Source organism: Uranotaenia lowii, chromosome 1 (genome assembly GCF_029784155.1).
Source record: "Uranotaenia lowii strain MFRU-FL chromosome 1, ASM2978415v1, whole genome shotgun sequence".
Lineage (NCBI taxonomy): Eukaryota > Metazoa > Arthropoda > Insecta > Diptera > Culicidae > Uranotaenia > Uranotaenia lowii.
The window spans coordinates 163,529,018-163,550,973 of record NC_073691.1 but is presented as its reverse complement, the minus strand read 5'-3'; the positions used below and the strand labels follow the sequence as shown (position 1 = coordinate 163,550,973).

Below are 21,956 nucleotides of genomic sequence, written 5' to 3'. Positions count from 1 at the left end.
TAAGAAGAGTTACACCTCTTTTTTACCAGAAATTCATCAGAAATTTCAATGTAGTTGTTGTTGTGTATTTTGTTTGAATTGGTCTGAAGAAGGAAACATTACATTGCAAGTGTTAAGTTTTTAATTCATTCTACGTTAAGCTGTCGCTTAAAGTTTCCGAAATCTAAGTTCTTAACCTTAATAAAAAATAATATCTTAAACTCAAACAATTAAACCTCAGCCCTGTGTTATACACGGTTTCTATATTTTCACCAATCTTTAGTTCAAATGACTGTTACTATAGTTATTTATTGTTTTGTTTTAAAAAACATTTTTTTCAAATACATTTTTTTCAAAAACATTTCTTTGGATTTGCACAAAAAAATATAACTGGATTTAGAAAATAACTAAATATTTTCCGGCAATATGATGATTTTAAGTTTTGCAATCCCCATTTAAGTTGATTTTATAGTATGTTTCGATGTGTTGTTAACATATTTCTATATAAATTATACTTTTTTCTAGAACTCTATAGAAATTCTAGAAAATTTATATTGGCTGAAAAGTACTACATCATAGTTTCAAGATCAATTTAACCGGACTTTTTTTTGCAAAGTTGTTGAAATTGTGGAGCAAACCAACGAATATGTGTCCAGTTCGTTAGATTTGTTTTAAAAAAAATCATGAAAGCCTGTAAATTTGAAACGACAAGACGCCGAAGTGTTTGCCATGATTTCTAATCGGTTAACAAGTTTTGAGATACAATTATTAGAAAGGCTTCAAACTTTTATATTTATTTTTTTAATCGCCATGATTTTAAATCAAAAACGAGTATAAAACATATCGAAAAAATCATCATTTATAACCGGGAAAAAACCTGGGAAAACCGGGAGAAACCTGCTGTGAGGAAACAGCAGTCTTCACAAAAACGAGCTGCTGACCAAGTTTAAGATACCGTAGAGAAGAAAAAAGCGCGTTTGATAACTGGCTTCTTCGCCAAAAAGCCGAAGAATTACCGAAGACGGTGGACTTAAATTCGTTTTTCATGATACAAAAAGGAATAAATTTGTAATTAAATGAACATTTAACACTTGGCAGATCAAAAATCATCTTTATTGAACTTGGTAACTACAGAATTATCTTTGGTTGGCTATTTTAATTGCTTCAAAATCTATTTGGTCACATTTTTTGTACTTCAAAGTTACTTTTTTCGTTCTACATAGTCACAATTTGGTCACTTTTTTCGGTCCTCAAAGTCACTATTTCATTATCAAACCGCTACCAACCCTGCTCAAATAACAGGTAAAATAGAAAAATATATGATTACTAAAATTTTGAATCTACGCCCTAATCAACACCTTAAGATAGAATTGAAGATCTCAAAAAAGATTTGATAAAGTTATGAATCAACTGATTCCAAACTATGCCAACCCTAAATTTTGTTTTATTCCATTAAATTATAAAATACATAGATTTTTATAAAATTTCAGCTTTGCGTTTATGTGAACAGTTACCTAGTCCCAAGTTATTCTCGGAATACCATTTTTAACATGGATCAGCGTTTGGAATTTACAATGCGAAGTTAATGAATACAAGATCAGCGTCTTAGCCACTTTGTAGTCTCCCAGTTCTAATCCCAGCGAGTTGAAAGGCGCAACCAAATGGAAACACGCGATTTTCCAATTGGAAAACTCCCTTGAAGGTTGCTCTCGGCTATTGATTTTTCATTAGAAAGTCCCATTCCTAGACCACCGAAGGCGCACACCGATACCAAACATTTTTTATCGATTTGCTAAAATCGAGGGTGGCTATTTTATTTACATCCTAAAGTTGTTTTTTTTTTTGTTTCTGATAAGATGGTGGTCACACATGAGTAGCAACATTGTCGAGACTGTACATGGGGTTGCTTCACCAATTCCAAGAATGATAGCTGAGGGGTTACAATCGAAACAATCTTTTACCGACGGAAATAAAAAACAAAAAAAAAACTAATAATAAACATCGAGCCCAATGGATTCATAACCAATAGTGGTTTACGATGCGGTTGAAAAAAAAGGCTGAGCACATATAGCATGATATGAGCAATGTGTTTTTTATTTGCCATTTTTACCACGGTTTCCTAACTACTGCTAGTCGATTGCACCGGGGGGGCTTAGAAGATCCTAAGCACACAGGTGAAATTTTCTTGGTTTTTTCTTGGTCACTGGCAAATGTGAACGGGTTCCTTTTTTTATTGACAGCTGTCGAGCTGTAAAAGCCTTATTTACTTCGGGTTTTAAATGCAGATAGGTACCCGCATTGATAACCCCTTTTTCGTTTCAAACTTCTGATGTGTTCAGAGAAAAAAAACAGGATTGGAATTTTTTTTTTGGAACTGTGTAGTTCTGACGAACCAAAAATTCGATAGCTAGCCAATGCGTCATGATTCATAAATCATTTCCGATTGCTGAACGGAGAACCGTTCATCTGCCATATTGCTTTGTACTTCTTTTCAATCGTTCATCAGCGAAACGGTTGACTGCCTTTTGAAAAATCAATTCAAAACTAACCTTTTCTCACACGTGGCATGGTTGTTTTTGTTATTTTCAATCATTTGTTTTGTACGTGTTGTTTTAAATTTCATTATTTTTTTTGAAATTGCAAAATTATTCGAATTGTTGTGTCAGGCCAGACTTCCGACATTTGCGATGGCACCTAAAGGGTTAAGAAAAATGTCTGTAACCATAGGAGTGGAAAGCGGCGATGATGGCGGCAGACTTCGTCGCCGGCGGGATTGACTGTTCAAAATATTTTATTGCCTGTTGACTGTTGCAATTGTGCAATGATTAATAGATTTCTATCGTTTGGCTGGAAGTATCGTTGTCGGATTTACTTGCCGGGAGCACCCATTTCCATCGAGTATTCCTACAGTTACTCTGCATTTGTAGTATTGGCCATTGTTTGTCCTGATCGGAACATCAATCGAGCGGAACTTGCCGATCAAAACGCCCCCATATCAAAATCAAATTTTAGATGAGTTAAGCCATTTTTTATTCATATTTTTCAACAGCCGAAAAATAACAGCATACAAAACCGGAATTATGAGTGTCAAATGCTACACAAATTTGACCAAAAATTATGTGAAAGCTATTTTAGAAAAAAAAAACTCAACGGATTTATCCTAGTGGACGACCATATATCAAGAACAAAAAGTATTGAATCTGCAACGATGATGTTCCTATGTTCATTAATATTTCTGAATAATTCTCGATCTACTATAAATTTTAAGATTTAAACTACATATACATATGTACATTGTACATTAGACTGAGTCGATTTGGGGTAATTTTTTAAATTCTCAAACCCTGGGGGGTCTAAAAAGCTTCGTTTTGGTCCAAAACTCATCCATGATTATTTGTAGAATTTTTAAGTAACGTTTACATGAGTAAATTTGGACTTTTAGGTTTGTATGGGAAAATTGAATATTTTGTACTGAAAAATCAACATCATTTTTGTTTCTTCTGTGGTGTTGGTTTTGTTTCTTCTGTGGTGGCATTTTTGTTTCAAAAATGGTGTTGATTTTTCAGTACAAAATATTCGATTTTCCCATACAAACATAAAAGTCCAAATTTACTCATGTAAACGTTACTTAAAAATTCTGCAAAAAATCATGGATGAGTTTTGGACCAAAACGAAGGTTTTGAGACCCCAGAGTTTGAGAATTCCAAAAATGACCCCAAATCGACTCGGTCTATTGTACATACACCCATAGAAGAGGTTGCAAAAATCCAATACCTATTAAGCGAATCTCTGTGCCGAAAATGCGCTGAAAATAAAATACTGTACCTAAAGATCATATGATTGGTGAGAATCGAACTCACTGCAACATCTCATCTCAATATCTCTCGAAATTTCACTGTCATACTCCTTCTGCCGCCGCCGATTACCAAAAAAACGCATGTTTGGCCGGTGTAATATTTCGTATCATCCTTTGTCTTTGAAGGGAAAGGGATGAAAATGGGATTCGAATGGGGTGGGAATGGGAAACTAGAAACTGTTTTCTATTGCCGGCCGGTTTACATATATACACCCACATAGCTCATCTTGGTTTGTGGTTTTTTTCGTCGGTTGGAAACAAACAAATGTTTTTTTTAACTAATGCCGGTTTACAAACTCACACACAGGACTTCCCAGCAAACATTTTTGTAGCTATAATCTTATGCTGTTTTGATATACGTTCCATATACATTATAGAAAGATCGTATGAAGGTTGAAAAAAAACAGCATTTACCAAAGTGGAAGAAAAATACAAACATAAATTTTATGCCTTTCTTAAGCGACGAAAACTACACCAACTGAGCGCTATCCGACACCTTATTCGTACAATATTTTCCAGTGCTCTCATCGGCCAATATTACTCAATTCCCATCTGATTTTAACCCATCTGGATACACTGCTAGTTGCACAGAGAACATGCCCAGCAAACATTTTTGTAGCTATTTTTCTCAACAAACTTTGTAATACGTTTCATATACATTATAGAATCAACGCACAAAACTCGAAAAAACAGCATTTACTTACCAGTGAAGGCAATAAACATACGTATTTTTATCTTCTGGCTAAAGCAATAAGAATTATACAAATTGGACGATTTTCAACACCTCATTCGTACATCCTGAAAGTATGCGAGAGAGCGAAAGTTTTGCTCTCAATGCATGCAAACCGTTGCAAGCGACAATATTTGCTGCTTCCCTCATTAGACAATTTTTTCAAATGAACCATCTGATGTTAAGCAATCTGGTTGCACTGCTTATCGGAGAGAGAATAACAAGGTTATTTTCTCACTTGAATCCCGTGCGGGAGAACAAATTTCCGAACATGGCGGACTTCTTATCATATCCAGGTTCCAGGCTCACCGTAGAAAACTATCGTGGTGTTGCAATTCTCTCTGCAATACCCAAACTTTTCGAGAGTATTGTATACGATAAGATTTACCCGTGGATTAAAACAAAGACTTCGGATGTTCAACATGGTTTTCTCAAGAAACGCTCAACCGTAACGAACCTAACAGAGTTTGTATCGAGAACCTCGCAGTGGATGATGCAAGGTTTTCAAGTTGACGCAATATACACTGACATGTCCAAAGCCTTTGATGTAATCAATATAAACGCTCTACTGTCGGTATTATGCAAGAATGGAATAACCGGATCCTGTCTCCAATGGATTCGTTCGTACCTGATCGAAAGAACGCAATACGTCAAACTGGAGAACGTGAGATCTAGTACTTTCTCGGTCAACAGTGGTGTTCCACAAGGGAGTCACTTGGGACCCCTTCTTTTCATCGCTGTTATGAACGAATTTCCTGAAGTGCTGACTGATGTGTTCGCGCTGGTTTATGCTGATGATTTGAAAATGTTTTTACCTATTCGTCACCCGAAGGATTGCGTGACTCTGCAAAACGCCTTGCACAGATTCACAGAGTGTTGCAGTAGATTCGGCCTAAAGATCAATTCCTCGAAATGCAACGTGATAACATTTTCCCGGAAAATAAGCAATATCACTTATGAATACCGCTTAGAAAACGATTTCATCATTGCTCGGCAAAGCTCAGTAAAAGACTTAGGAGTGGAGTTGGACGCGGAGTTAACTTTTTCAAAACACATCGAAAAAGTTGTAGCAAAGGCCAATTCTATGTTCGGAATGGTTAGTAGAATCTGTCACGAGCTGGATAATCCCTACACGATTGTTTCTATCTACACTGGATTAGTTAGGACCGTCATTGAATATGCTGGCATTGTGTGGCGACCGTACTACACCCATAGAAGAGGTTGCAAAAATCCAATGCCTTTTTAGCAAATCTCTGTGCCGATAATGCTCTGAAATGTGCACTGTGCCGAAGACGGTATGTTTGAAAAACCGTAATTGGCATAAGGACTCGGCTCCCAACCAAAATGATGACCACTACATTCAAGCGAAACAAGAAAAACATTTTATGGGATTTCCTTCCTATTGGATAATTCATCCCAGAAACAAGAAAATAAAAATTAAAACCACAGCGTTGTAGTGAGAATCGAACTCACATCACTAATTATATCGTCTTGCCAGTCCGACATTCTAACCAGTGTACTATTCGAGCTTCATGCAGGAAGAGGTATATTTGTCATAGGCTTTCTGTTACCGATCAATCACAAAAAACGTACAACAGCGGCTTCCCGGCGTTTGGCCTCCTTTCAATGCATTCCTTTGCCTTAAGATGGAAACGGGAAAGGGAACGGGAGTGAAGGAACGGGAAACCCATTGAATGAGAACTGTGCTTTGCTTACTGCCTGCTATTACATACACACGCTACATATACACAGCTGCTAAAGCCGGGCAGCTTGGCCGGTGTTGTTTGCCTGTGAATTGAAGGAATGTTTTTGTTGTTGCTTTTGCTACATACACACGCACAGCTTAGCCGTGTTTGCCGGTTGATTGAATTAGAAGGATGTTTTTGTTGTTGCTTTTGCTACATTCACACGCACAGTGCTCGGTTCGCTGGCTGCCTGGTGTTGGCCGGTATTTATTTCCATCCTTCTTCGGCTTGTGATGCGATGGGGAGGGACGCGAAAACGTTTTAATTTTGTTTCATTCAGACATACGCAATTCGGTTGCGCTGGGAGGTTAATGCCGGTGGGCTATGAAATTGACTACACGCCATTGGCACAGAGGCTGAATTTTGGGTGTACAACATACACAACAACAGACTAGAGAGAGTTCAGAAGAAGTTCTAGAAGTACGCTTTGAGAAACCTTGGGTGGCAAGCAGAAATGCCGGAGTATCGAGTCTTGTGCATGCTGGTAGGTTTGGACACGCTGGAAACCCGAAGAAAATCGATCGACGCACTGTTTCTAAAGGACTTAATCTGTGGAAGATATTACTCGCCGTATTTATTATCTTGTATATCTCCGTACGAAGGCCGCAGCAGTTTACGAAGCGTAAGGCCGTTTCAACTAGCTAATCGCATCCAGAATTACGCCAGAAACGAACCAATGCACCGAATGATGGCATTTTACAACACAAACGTCGATATTATTCAACTAAGCATGTCCAGAGAACAAATCAAAAGTAGAATTGTGCAGTGCTCTTTTACAAATTAACAATTACTGTAGTTATTAAGTGTCATTTATATTATAGAATAAGATAAAGGGCTGAAGTCTAGGATCTAATCAATAAAAAAAAAAAAAATATCCGATTTATACCGACTCGTTTACTTATTTGGTAGGAATTACGATTCGCATTAACATTGTTACGATTTGAGCTGTCATTTCTAATGCGATTTTATGATTGCTGTTCATGAAATCGCTCAAGAAAAGCAATCACGATTGGTTTCTAGCTTGAATACTGATATCTCCGAGTGCTGTGATACGCACGTGGTAAAAGTACCCATTAAATATATGTCGAAAATCAACACTAACTTGATATATGAAAATAGACCATGCCCCATCGGAGGCTACCGTTGCTATTCGTCACGCGGCTAATCGACGGTGATCGACATACTTGGTGATACATTTTGAACGTCGCTCCCTCTATCATTCCCGAACGTCTATACTCGCATCATTGTTGATAATGTTCGTTATTGATAGACGATCATGAATGTTTCAGAAGGAAAAATCTGAAGAAACACCAGGAACACGTGTTCAAAAAAGCCGTAGCACATGCTGGACAGTTCATTGCGGTTACCTAGTCGTGATTTTTGCCCTTCTACGGAAAGCGAAAAATAAAAAATCATCTGATAGCCTACATATATTGCTCAAAACTGATACATATCAGTTAAAATCCTAAAGGTTGAAAGTTGTCAAGGAAGGAAATCAGCATCGAGACGTTCGATAGCTGATAGTCTACGTCCTTTTTACCAAATTATGTATCGCAAAAGTGTTTTAAATACAGAAGCGTCGTTGTCATGCATGATTGTTTGTATGATTTGGTTGAAGAAGGAAAATTTGACTGCTTTGATTTTTTGGCTCTTAATGTACTCAAGCTCAAGGCTCAAGGCTCAGTGAAAATGATTGATTTTCGGAACATTGGTTTGCTGGGTGACGATGATTTTCCCACTTGAAGCCCGTGCGGGAGCAAAATCGTTTCAAAATTTACAAACATGGCGGACTTTCTATCATATCCGATTAAAACTCACTTTAGACGACATTTTATACGATCTTTTCATTATGCAGTTGGAATTGCGATTCGCAACACCAGTGTAAACGCTTTAAACTATCATTTCTGATTCGATTTGCTAGGTTGGTACATTATTCGACAATATCCTTGCTGCCTGATTGTTTCTATCCTCTTATGTCTTATGATAAGATATGGGTTATGGTTTATTTGGTTTCTTTCAGACTATTAATACGCTCGATCCCATAAAAAAAACAAAAATGATGTTGATTTTTCAGTTCAAATAATTCGGTTTCCCCATACAAACCTCAAAGCTTAAATTTAGTCATGTAAATGTTACTTAGAAAATTCTTCAAATATTCATTGATGAGTTTTGTACCAAAACGAAGCTTTTTAGATCCCAGGGTTTGAGAAATTCAAAAATGACATCAAATCGACTGAGTCCAGTGTGGTATCTCACCCTTCTCCGTGCAAAATTGATGGCCTCGAGGAGTAGCAATCATTGGCGACGTGGAACTTGTTCTGCTTAAACACGCCAGTAATCATGGAATTCGAAATGTATAGTTTGAAAACAAATGTAAAAAATACGAAGTTCCTCTAGAATCGATTTAAAAAAAAAAACTTGTAATTGAAGCATTTCGAGTTCAACGATTCAAGATGGATATGAGTAGTCAATCAATCTAAGCGAAGCTGTGGGATCTCCCTCCTCTTTCTTAGTATGAGAGGTTTGTAAACCCTCCTTGCTCTCATAAGGACAATTTTTCCAGTACAATTTTTTGGGTTTTTTTAGTTTAATTGGCAGCAAAAGCCTGTAAGCTATGATAAACCGAATGAACGCAAATTCCTGTGGTAATTTTGGAATTGTCCACGTTCAATTTAAAATGCGTTTGAATACGAGAATGATCGATTTTAGAGCCACCTTATAGATGATCCAGAATCTTAAAACACTAGAATACGACACGAGAATTTTATTTGAAAAAATATATGACACATGTATCTTATATCTGATACCTCTCAGATTATAACTATAACAATTAATTACAAAAAGGCGTACACAGTATTAACCATATTTTCTTAATCTTTTTTTCTTTTCAGAAATCTTCTGGTAAGTCTTTTTAAATCTAAGTTATGATGAGTTGATGAACACATATTCTTCCGAAATCTGAATCTAAAACCGTATCTGAAATATAAATCTTAAATCTGATATCTGAATCTGAAATCTGAAATCTAAATCTGTAATCTGAAATTTTAAAAATGAAACTTAAAATCTGTATTCAGTATCTGATGCTCGAATCCATTTTGTTTGGATATCCAACTGATACAACTCCTCACTTTCGTTTTTTTTTCGGCTTAATTCATACAACGCTTGACTTCACGCTTAGCACAAATTTAGCAGCTCGTTATTGAAACCAAGTGTTAGACAATCTATTTCCAACACGATTTAATAATTTGGAAGCGGGTTTGACTTTCTTTGCCGGTGGTTATTTCGCATTTGTGGGGGGGGGGGGGGGGGGGCTGCTCCAGTCGCGTTCCGGCACAGCTCCGAAAGACCTCCGGTAGGTAATTGAATTTCATTTTCGAAATCAAAAAGCCGAATCACGAAATGGCCAACCACGTGGAAACGTCCGGCCCCGAAATTCAGCCACAAGGTGGTGGCTGCCGGCTTTTCAGAAATGTTCATTTGGGCGTTTTCTTTCCTGATGGGTAATTTATGGGGGTTTAAAAATGGTTTTTTATAAAATAAATTTCTATTTAGATTTTGCTGACGGGAATACAAATTTGCTTTAAAAAATTTTAAATTTAGATATTTTTCACGAGACGCTTTCATTACTGTTATCACAAACGAAATCTAGCTTAGATTTTTAGACGACCAAATACTGTTTATGGCAAGTTTAATGCAATGTGCCAAAATGCATAGATCACTAAAATATGTCAAATACAAGTAGCAAAATAGTTCATTCGAAAACAAAACTTGCAAAATGACCTTTTTTCACAGCCCTCTCTTTTCTCCGGGTTCGGCAAAATAGAGCAACCTTATTAGGTGAAACTTGCACAATTGGCCATAAACATGAAGAAACATTTGATCGGCTTGTCAAAAACGGCCTCACTCATGCGGCGAACGGCATCGACAAATATGGTATTAAAAGCTGGCTGACGCACTGGAATTGATTGCGCCGATAGATAGAGGTTCACACATGAATGGTCGGCTCCTGCTATTAGCTGACGATTTTCCTATATTCCAATCTCGGTGAATCGGCGTGTAGTTGCACTATTCAATTGCGCTAGAATCGACTTGCACAATTCAGTTTTGTACAGAGAAATCAAATTAGTCTTGTCAATGGCAAATAGTGGTCGTTAAAGTCTGTTGCTTTTGTAATTTAGTAAATCGATCGGTTATAAATATGATTATATTGTCGGGAATTTATCAACAACATTCTGTTGCGAAACATGCTATCAAAACATCACCACGAATTTAAAGATCACAACCATGAACGATAGCAATCAAGAACTCAAAATGAAAATATGAATTAGGAATCAAAATTACAGCATTTCATATTAAATCCACATGGTTCAATGGTTCTTTTTGGAAGGTTATGTTTTTAATGATCAATCTTTGATAAATGTAAATAAAATAAAAAAATCGTTGATATCTTGAAGAACAATTTACTAAACATTATTATTTTTATTTAAGAGTGTTTTTAAAAATTCATTTTCTATATTATTTCTATATTGTACTACTTAATTGAGATTTATTTTAGTAGACATTCCTAGGGTAAGACGACGCGTGACGAGTGTAAAAGTATTACGGATAGGGCTATGCATTCAAACAAATTTTCACTGAAGGCTACGTGATGAAGTACATACACAGTTATGATATAGCTTAGTTGACAAGTCAGTTGATTCCTGAGCCGACGTCCGTTAGTTCGAGCCCAAGACTAAACATCGATCCCAGTTGTACCGGGTAAGTTTTTCAATGACTGTCCGCCAACTGCATCGTTGATATAAGTCGTGAATGACATAAAAATGTTAAAACGATTATAATCGAAACAAATAGTGAAGCTGGCCGCGGCTTAATGATTCTACATAAAAAAAAATACATCATTATGATTATTTTACAGAAGCACCAGTCTAAGTGTTTGAATCGTAGGTGAACCTTAGGTTTTCACCAAAATAGGAAACATTAAAAACATAAATCAGTATCATAAAATGACGGTCCGTATGGTTCTTACGGTTCCTACGGTATCTATGATTCCTACGGGTTGTACGGTTCGAACGGTTCCTACGGGTCATACGGTTTCTACGGTTCATAAAGTTGCTACGGTTATTACGGGTCGTACGGTTCCTACGGTTATTGCAGTTCGTACGGTTTCTACGGTTCGCTCGGTTCCAAAACGGTTCGTCTAGTTCCTACGGGTCGTACGGTTTCTACGGTTCGTACGGTTCCTACAGTTCCTACTGTTCCTACGGGTTGTACGGATTCTACCGTTCGTACGGTTCCTTCTGTTGTACGGTTCCTACGGGTCGTACGGCTCCTACGGTTCGTATGGTTCCTACGGTTGGTACGGTTCGTAAGGTTTCTACAGTTCGTACGTTTCCTACGGTTCTAACGGTTATTACAGGTCGTACGGTTTCTACGGCTCGTACGGTTTGTATGGTTCGAACGGTTCGAACGATTTTTACGGTTCCTACGGGTCGTACGGTTCTTACGGTTCTAATGGTTTCTACGGTTTCCACGGGTCTTTTCTACGGTTCGTAGGGTTCTTACGGTTCGTAGGGTTCCTACGGTTCGTACGGTTGCTACGAGTCGTACGGTTTCTACGGTTTCTATGGTTTCAACGGGTCGTACTTTTTCTACGGTTCGTACCGTTCCTACGGTTCTACTGTTCCTACGGATGGTACCGTTCTCATGGTTCCTACGGCTCGTATGGTTCATACGTGTACCGTATCACACGAAAGGTTCCTACAGTTCGTACGGTTTCTACGGTTCGTACGGTTCTCATGACTACTACGGCTTGTACGGTTCTTACGTTTCCTACTGTTCCTAAGGTTGGTACGTATCGTACGGTTCCTACGGTTCGGACGGTTCTCACGATTCCTACGGCTCGTACGGTGTTTACGGTTCATAAGGTTCGGTACGGTTCGTACGGTTTCTACAGTTCGTACGGTTCCTTCGGTTCGAACGGTTCCTACGGGTCCTACGGTTTTTACGGTTCGTACGAATCTCACTGTTCCTACGGTTATTAATGGTCGTACTGTTTCTACAGGTCGTTCGGTTTCTACGGTTCGTACGGTTCCTACTGTTCCTATGGTTATTACGGGTTATACGGATTCTACCGTTCGTACGGTTCCTTCTGTTGTACGTTTTCTACGGGTCGCACGGCTCCTACGGTTCGTATGGTTCGTACGGTTCCTACGGTTGGTACGGCCCGTAAGATTTCTACAGTTCGTACGTTTCCTACGGTTCTCGTACGTTTTGTAAGGTTTCTTTAGTTTCTACGGTTTCTACGGTTCCTACGTATTCTACGGTTCGTACGGTTCAAACGGTTTTTACGATTCCTACGGGTCGCACGGTTCTTACAGTTCGTTCATTTCTAATGGTTTGTACGGTTCCTACGGGTCGTACTTTTTCTACTATTCGTAGGGTTATTGCAGTTCGTACGGTTCGCACGGTTCCTCCGGTTCGTACAGTTCCTACTGGTCGTAAGGTTCTACAGATTCTCTGGTTCCAACGGTTCGTACGGTTCCTACGGTTCGTACGTTTCCTACTGTTCCTACGGTTGGTACGGATCGTAAGGTTTCTACGGTTCAGATGGTTCTCACGATTCCTACGGCTCGTACGGTTCCTACGGCTTTTACGGTTTCTACGGTTCGTATGGTTCTACGGTTCGTACGGTTCCTACGGCTTTTACGGTTTCTACGGTTCGTATGATTCTACGGTTCCTACGGATCGTAAGGCTCCTACGGGTCGTAAGGCTCCTACAGTTTCTACGGTTATTACAGGACATACGGTTTCTCTAGTTCGTACGGTTAATATGGTCCGAACGGTTCCTACGGTTTCTACGGCAATCTACGGGTTCTACGGTTCGTATGGATCGTACGGAACGTACGAATTTCACGATTCATACAGCTCGAACTGTTCCGACGGTTCCTACTGTTCCTACGGTTATTAAGGCTCGTACGGTTTCTACGGTTCCTACAGGTCGTACGATGCATACGGTTCGCACGGTTCCTCCGGTTCGCACACGTCCTACGGGCTGCTATCTTTTTTCCGGAGACACCCGAAAGAGTAACCAGAATATTAATCCATTCGAGGCGGAGATCTTTCCACGACATTCGAACTCATCGTACTTTACTCTTTAATAACCTTTATGCCGATTTATTTTCATCAATTCTCAATACATTTTGCTGGGTGACCACTCGTTCGCGAAAGTCGGGAAATGCGGAAAAAGTCGAAAGTTTCTCCAAAAAATCGGGAATATTTGTCTCTTTGCCTAGAAATGCTCCAGAAAAAAACAGGAAAATTTTGAATTTTATATTCAACTCATGTCCTTGAAAATTAAACTCGAAACTTCGAGTTTACCAAAAAAAATGATAAAATTCCAGAATTGAGTCGAGTTGCTACCGATTGGAAGCAGGTAGAAATAAGAAATGTTTCGTTTGGATTTTTTGCGGTTTTAAACATGTTAACTCCTGTTGAGCTTGCATCTCATTTTTTGTTTGAATGGCGGAATGTCTTGGAAAAATTCCGATTATCAACCATCAACACATACATAATTTACAAGTTAGATTTTAGAAATGTATTAAATTAGTATTCATTATAGCAAAAAAGTGATGCTAAATCGACATTGGAGTAAGAAAAGTTTCACGATGAAGTATATTCAGTTTCACAGTTTTTTTTGGGAAGAATGACCCAGTTGTTAAACTGCCTTGGACAAAAAAAATAGTTTCATAGTTTTTGTAATAAAATTTTTCGGCTGCAGATTTCTTGAATCATTTAATCATTGATAAAACGGTTCACCGTGAGAAAGTACTTTCAATAAATGCGCATTGAGTAACGTTGAGCCCCAAAGGCTTGGAAAACTGAAATTTATCTTTGAAATTAATATTTTTTACTTATTTTACAGATTTGTTGTATTTTTTTTTCAGATGGCATATTATTAGGAAAACATTTCCAATTGAGGTATCATTGTGCTTGTATGGATCAAGTTAACGAGCAACTTATTACTTGGTTTCTTGCTAAATTCACCTTTGTTTGTTACTTGAACTAACTTATTTGCGATTGTTTTCTTGTGAAGATTATGAACATGCGCAGAATTTGAGTTTTCATGAAAATTTCTTCACTAAACCTTGAAATCATAGCATATTTAAGCGTTCTTGAATGGGCTATGATTTTTGGCCTTAGTGAAAAATTGATAACGAAATCTCTAATTAAAAGTAGATAAGCTTTTGAGATTGATTTTTTGTCAGTTCATGAGAATCGGGAAAAATGCGGAAAAATTGGAATTGAGTAGCCGCCCTGATTTTGCTTAAGCTTTGCAGATTCCATCGGTTTGAGAATATCATTTTTCCGAGCAAAAAAAAAACTCACAGTGAATTATTTTTCTGGCAAAGGCTTAAAAATTCCGGTCTCGAGCCTACTAAACATATCTAGATTTCAAATTGTTACTTGGGTTTCAGTGCCTATTCTAGTATGCTTCAAATGAAAGTGAAATTACCTTGCTTCAGTCTTCTCTCAATTTATTACGGTAGGTAGTTGATTATGGTTCATTCGTCCACCAGAAGGAAAGAAAGGAAATTCCATTCGAGTGAAACTTGTCTGCCAAGCTGTCGAGAACCGTTTATTACCTTGACCTCTTCCTTGAGGGGGTTAAGTCGCTAAGAATTAGGGCTAGCCACGCGGACGACGATGTCGGTACCCAAATGCCTCTGCAATGTGATGATTGGGCTAAAATCAGCCATTTCCCCCCTAAACTACTATGTTCCAAAGGGTCCCTTCCACTGTCTAGCAGGTTTTTGCCGGACGTTTTCGCCTTATGTACAGTGGTATGCAGAGGGATTCAGTGGACTTGAATTGAAATTCGGGTTCGTTTTAGTCGGTAAACCTAATTTCTTTAGAATGATTTTTTTTTTTATTTTTTTTTAACTTTTCAAGCGTAAAGCTTAAAACTATTGTTCAGTCGTGACCATACAAAAAGGTCATTAAATCAAAGTTCATTCCCATCGTAAAAACTTGTTTCGTTTCACGAAGGCACCAAACCCCAAAGATAATAGATACCGCAAGGTGAAAGATTGTGATAATTTATGCCACAAATTTGAGACAATCCGGACAACAAAGTTCTGGCTCTAATCCTGATTGAAAAAAGGAAAGAAAAACACTTCTGTTTCTCAGTCGACAGTAGAAAATGTCACGCTCTGTGGATGCCAGAACGTTTGACGTCAGTCGGCAGTTGTTTTTTTTTCTGCCAGAGTTGTAGCTCTACAGGGATGCTAAAGTTGTTTCTGTGTGGGGTAGAAAGCCAGAAAAACCTGGATTGAGAACATCTCTAGTTTATTAGTTTTTTTTATGCAGGTTGCCTCTACTTTCAGTCCAACAGCAAATATGGCTATCTTTTGCCTTGTTATCACACAAAAGTAATACCTGCTTTACAGGCGAACCGACTCGAAGACCCATAAAATATTTACACTAATTAACTTTCACGAATCGAGTCACTTTTTATTTGCCTCCAGCAGTGATATCTAAGATAAATTTAGCCTTAAAAATACGTTTTAAACAATCTATTCGGCAGTTTCATTTATGAAAGTAAGAAATTCGTCTGAAAACATGAAATCAGTCCCTTGCCATAGAATGTATCACACCGTTCAGCTCGTTAGTCCAATGGCGAATGGTGACATTTTATTTTCAATTTAGTTCCCCGCACAGGAAACGCAAGCACGTGGAGAGGGTTTCCCTCTAGTCGATGGTGACACAGCAGCAAATGGCAAAGGACACGTCCCAGGTTTTTCAGTAGTTTTTTTTTACCTCCTTGCCGGTCCTATTAAGTTCCACTAGCAGCGATGACCTTAGCCAATTTGTCGAGTGGCTCCAGAGAGAAAGTGGATGGTTTGCGTTAAAATTTGCTGCCGCCAAGTCGTCTGGATTTAATTTCGGGTGACGATTTACTCTCGTAAACTGTGCAGATGGCTATACTGGTTTTGGTTGTTACTAAGTATTCGGAACGTGCCTATTTCTTTGGTCAAATGTGTAGGGGACTATTAAAGTTGGGAGCGAAATTGCGTGTTGTCTCACAAGTCAAGATTTATAGTAACAATCAGCTGAATCAATCAAAATTACAAATGAGTTTCCTATACATTTATTCTATACATTAATACCTTCAAGTTAAGTAATTTTTTTGTCAAAAATGAATTTTAAGACGAACAGGAAAATAATTGAATTTGATAGGTCCAAATTTTTCTGTTTTCTTTGAATGGTTTCCCAATTTTCCATGCGAAAATATATCGACGATTGGCCCTTGTCAATCCCTTATTGGTAGTCAGATTGCCCTGTTTTGCCTGGATATTTACAACAAAATTTGGAAAAAATCTAGTCCGTCCAGGGCCCTATTTTTCTCTGATTTACTTTATTTCCAAGACTTTGCAAACTCAAATTCAGTTATTTTTATTTTTTCGTCTCAACAAAACAAACATGAACGATTTTTGAAAGCCAAAACACATCGGCTAATGAGTCCAACGAAAACATAATGTTTTTAGGGTCAGAAACGCTGCTTTGAGTGAATTGGCCAAATAAAAAATTTTATGGAACAAATTTATAAAAGGCCCAAATTTGCACGGATATTGGTCGGAGTTTGGATGAAAATTTTGAAATTAATTTCCTGTAACATATCTTGTTTATCTAGCATTTTTAATACAGACTAGCTGATCCCGTACGAATTCCGTTTCGCTTTTAACTTTTAAAACTTGATGAAGAGTCTATGTATAAATTGTAAAACGGATGCCTAATTCGAGAACTGATCTTGCAAATGGGACCAAATTTGGCATAGAATTGTATTTGGGTACGAGTAATGTTTCTTTAATGTGAGGGGCTAGTGATACAGCTCAGTTGGCAAGTGAATTGCCTCCTGAGCCGATATCCGCGAGTTTGAGCCCGAGAGTAAACATCGATCACAGTTGTATCGGATAAATTTTTCAATAACTGTCCGCAAACTGCAACGTTGATATAAAGTCGCAAATTCCATAAAGATGTTGAAACGATTATAATCGAAACAAAAAAAAATTAAATAAAAACAAAAAAAAACATTTAGATTAGATTAGATTTAGACACAAGAAAAGTTTCTATGGACGGATTTTGTGCCTACTCGACACAGTATCTGACATGACCCTCTCAGAATTAAATGAAACTTTGTTTGTGTATATTCCTGCATTTGAAAAACTAAAACACAATTTCCCGCAAAACGGCATCTCCGAATTTGATGATTTTTTTTTTCTAGGAGGGGTATTTATACCCAAGCAACCAAAAGTCGCGTTTTTACTTCAAGATGGAACATTTGGCTGAAAAAATGTTTTCCGGGAACTTTAGGTGACTCTTGTCACTTAAAAGTTACTGAGGATCTTCGATCGCCTTTTGAAAGGCAAATTATCGATAACGGAACTTCTAAGCGCTTTTAATGCAACTTCTTTCAAGAAGGTCGATAACGTTCGCGTGACACTTTCTAACGCACCATGAAGATACTTCTAGGTGTTTTAAAGAACCTTTATGGGAATTTTAAGCGACAACCTTTATGGGAATTTTAAGCGACATAAGGTAAAATCTATTGACCAACCCATTCAATCATTTCAAATGACATTTAGTTTGAATACTTATTATCACAGGGGACATGAACTATTGCTGGATTGGTCGATAGGCTAATGAGTTTCATTGCAACCTAGAGAGTAGCGGTTCAATTCTCTAGGCGTAAGCAGCTTTTGTAATCAAAACAGTATAATTATAAGATCAATGAGATAGACCATGATAGACCGGCAACCTAGCAATCTCTCATCTGGTTGTCAGAGCAATCTGTCAATCGGATTTTTTTTCGGAGTGTACATGTTTCTTGACATTCTCTTAGAAGCTGAATAGCATTCTCTTCAGCCACCTAATCGAACTTGAAAGTAGCTTTAAGAACATAAATTTTGGGCTGATAAGCATTCTCTTCAGACACAAACGAGAGCTGATTAAGCTTCTATGAAACCTTTTTAAGGGAATTCTGGTTGCTTGAGTAATGCCTATAAGTCGTCCATACATTGCATCTAGTGCAAAAAAAAGTTTTTCTAACAAAAACTTTTTCATGATTTTTTTTTGAAATACTTGTTATTTATTTTTTCAGTGTAGATTTCTGCTTCGTTCAAAAACTGCTTCGTTGAATTGGAAAAAACATGCGAACGTAAAACTAAAAGTCGATTAAAAAAAAATATCATCTCCGAATTCGATGATTTTTTTTATGGTGGGGAAAATTGTGGTCTACAACTCTTTTGAACATCGCAAAGTGAGCACTTTAAAAAAAAAAAAAAATCGAACCAAAATTTTTTTTTTAATGAAAAGCAAAAAACAAATGTTTTGGGTGTATAATGATAAAACTTAATTAGAAACAGATCATTTTTGTAATCCACTTACTCTGGGCATATTTTAAAATAAGAACTAACTTAAAACATATTGTCGCAATAACTGTAGGAGAGGATTTTTTGATCGACCTTTATGGATAATAATAATTATAATAATAATAATTTGCAGGTTTTAGTTTGCATTTTTTTTTCCAGTGTAGGATTTTCACATCTTTTTACCATCAATAATTACAATCAATTACAATCAATAGTAAGGCCTACAAATAATGATTTGTAGGCCTCACTATTAATCGGCTTAGAAAAAATTTCATCAAATTCTAAGATGACAATTTCAGGGAAATTGAGTTTTAGTTTCTGAAATACATTTAACTCAGTTTAATTTTTTTCTAAACGTTCAATCATTTTTCAAAACTCTTTCAAACCAAATTTGTGTAGGAATGGCGCCAACACCAATTTGTTGCACTTGGTTCAAGCTTTAATGTGATTTATTAGTTTTAGAAATCCACTTACACGTTTTCACAATAAACGCTCGTGAAGTAAAAAAAAAAACTTTAATTTGGAATAAGTTAGTTAGGAAACGTCGTGGAATTTTGTAATCTTGTGCAAAACGTGTGATTTGAATGCCTCAACAAATGTTTAGAACATCTTATTCATGTGAATTCTTATCTAACAAAAGTTAACATTGAACATCTTCTTCAAAGAAACTTTTAAATAACTTTCAAAATAAAACCTCTATAATCCTGCTCCAAACGGAGACAAAGTTTTGATGTTTTCAACAAAGTTTCATATTTTTGCTTGTTCTACAGCTTTGTAGAACAAAACAAAAGCTCTATTTCTAGAAACAAAAACGTTAGAATTTTCAAGTTTTTCGTAGTAGTTTTGATGCCTTCAAATTATGAAGCATGTTTGAAAAAGCAAATGTTCTGACTGAACAAACTTTAGAGTTAACATAAAAGACAAAGGCGCTAGGAAAAAAGTTCCAATTTTTGCTTTTTCGGACCACTGTGCAGTGTGGGGATAGCAAGGAAAGTGGGGGGTTTCCATTTTTTTTTTGCGTTACTAAGAGAACTGATGAAGCAAAGAGAACCATATTTGGCATGGTTGGGTATTTGGATACGAGGAATGCTTTCATGATTATTTGGAGGGTACCCGCCTTTCTCGTGAGAATGTGAGGGCGAGAATGGGGAGATGGGAGTTGAGTTGGGGGCTTTCTTATGATTTGTTGAATATCTCGAGAAATAGTAGAGCAAGTTTAACCATATTTTGCATTGGAGGGTGTATGTATACGAGAAAATTTTGATGCCCCTCCTTCCGTCCAACCGGGAGGTATGAAGAGAGGAGGGGAATTTTCATACAATTTTTTTTCTGGATATCTCGAGAAATGATCAAGCAGATGGATTTAAATTTGTTCGGAGATGTTCGGATACAAGAATTTTTTCCATGATTATTTCAGTGAGGAGATAGGACCGAGAAGGATTACCATAAAATTTTTAAACTTGGCTTTCAACATAAGTACTAGCAATTTGGTATGGAAAGGAGATTGAGTAATCAAGCGACATGGAACAAAATGATTCTATGATTGATACCTCTCCCTTCTTCCAGTTGGGATATGTGAAAGAGGCGTGGGGGTTCAATTTTATATTTTTGAAATAACTGCTTAGACATAATAGGACACCCTATATTTCGTTACTTTTTTATGAGTTTTCGGTTTTCACATACACATCTGTAAAATCACTGGCTTGACCAGTTGGCAACAGTCTTCAGACGAATCCAACTACCAAAAAATCATTAATTATTAAATAAATATAAAAATAAAAAATACATTAAATTTTACCGAAAGACTCCCAATGCGCAATGATAAGTTGCCGCCATTTTAAAAATGAAGACGCTTTGAAAGCCGTGAAAAAAGAGGGAGAGGGTCTAGTGTATAGGGGTAGGTGAATCATCCGAAAAATATGCAAATTTGTTAAACGTATCATTTGGAGTCTTTCGGAGATTGTATCAAACTTTCCAAAATAGCTTATAGCTACAAAAATGACAACATTCCAACGATTCGTTTCCCCTCAAAAAGAAAAATATACGATTTCAAGTAATTTATGTCCGATGTCCGATATCTTACCACGATGGCAACTCATGAGTCGATATCAGGGTGGCCACAGAACCGGGAAAACCGGGAAAAAACCGGGAATTGAAAATCTAACCGGGAAAACCGGAAAAAACCGGGAACTCAGACCCAAAACCGGGAAAATCAACTAAAAGAAACCGAAATTCAGTTTTGGTTCTAAGATCAAGGATTCAAACCAAAACTCAAAATCCAATTTTCAAGTAAGAATTCAACAGTTCAAAATGTGTAAGAAGAATATCATAAGTTTGGAAATTTTAAAACTACTCTCTGATTTCTCAACTACCTCTAAACTGAAAAAAACTTACAAATTTTACCGAAACCTAGAGTTCAAAACTGGCTTGAAGAATGAGATGAGAAATTCAAGAAGTTTCTTTAAATTTGTTCAAGCATCGCACATCATTACAATTAATTAAAAAAAACTGTCAATCATATAAAAGCAAGCAAATTAAAGTGAACTTACGAATGTGAATGTAAAAAGATGCTAATACTATAATTTTCCAGTGATAGTGATTAATTTGAGAGATAAACACAAGACAATCATCTTTATGCACGATTCGGTGTTTTTTATAGCTTGATAATAATAAATTTGACATCGCTGAAAATTTACTTTCTTAAAAAGTGAACCATCTCCTATCAAACTCACTGCTTGGAAAGTTAACTTTTTTCGATCACTGGTCATAATTTATCCAGAAAATTTAAAATTACACTTTTTAAAGCTTGAATATGTTAAGATTTTTTTGAAAATATGCGAAAATTTCGAATGAACTGATCCGTGACGAAAATTGAAATAAAATTTAGAAAAATCCAGTGATTTTTTTTCCTTCTTTCATAAGGGTGTGTTTATGTCGATAGAAGTCACTATGTAAGTTCTTCAAAATCTTAAAATGCTTCAACGTTGCATGGTACTTTCCTCAAAATATACATATTTGTGTTTTGAATGACGCTTTAAAAAAAAAATCTTGAATTTGAATGTTAAACCAAGTCAAAATAACAAAATTATTACAACAAAATTGTTTATTTTTAGTTTTTTTTCGATAGCATAAGTCAATCAAATTTACATTCTTCCGGTTGCCCGGGGGGTTGAGAGCTATTTTGACTAATTTAGGGCAACATGTCCAAATATGGAATT

General features: G+C 36.9%; 1 protein-coding gene across 2 annotated transcripts in view; it reads left to right on the top strand.

Moving 5' to 3' along the window:
• The window catches only part of LOC129744339 (tubulin polyglutamylase TTLL5), a 168,159-nt gene that overhangs the window by 33,101 nt on the left and 113,102 nt on the right, over positions 1-21,956 (top strand). The window contains exon 1 of one of the 2 annotated variants that reach the window (XM_055738761.1): positions 9,199-9,211. The exons of the other annotated variant lie outside the window; for it this stretch is intronic. The gene's annotated coding sequence lies outside the window, so the exon portion shown is untranslated. Of the gene's footprint in view, positions 1-9,198; positions 9,212-21,956 lie in introns of those variants that run through there. 2 annotated transcript variants of the gene reach the window in all.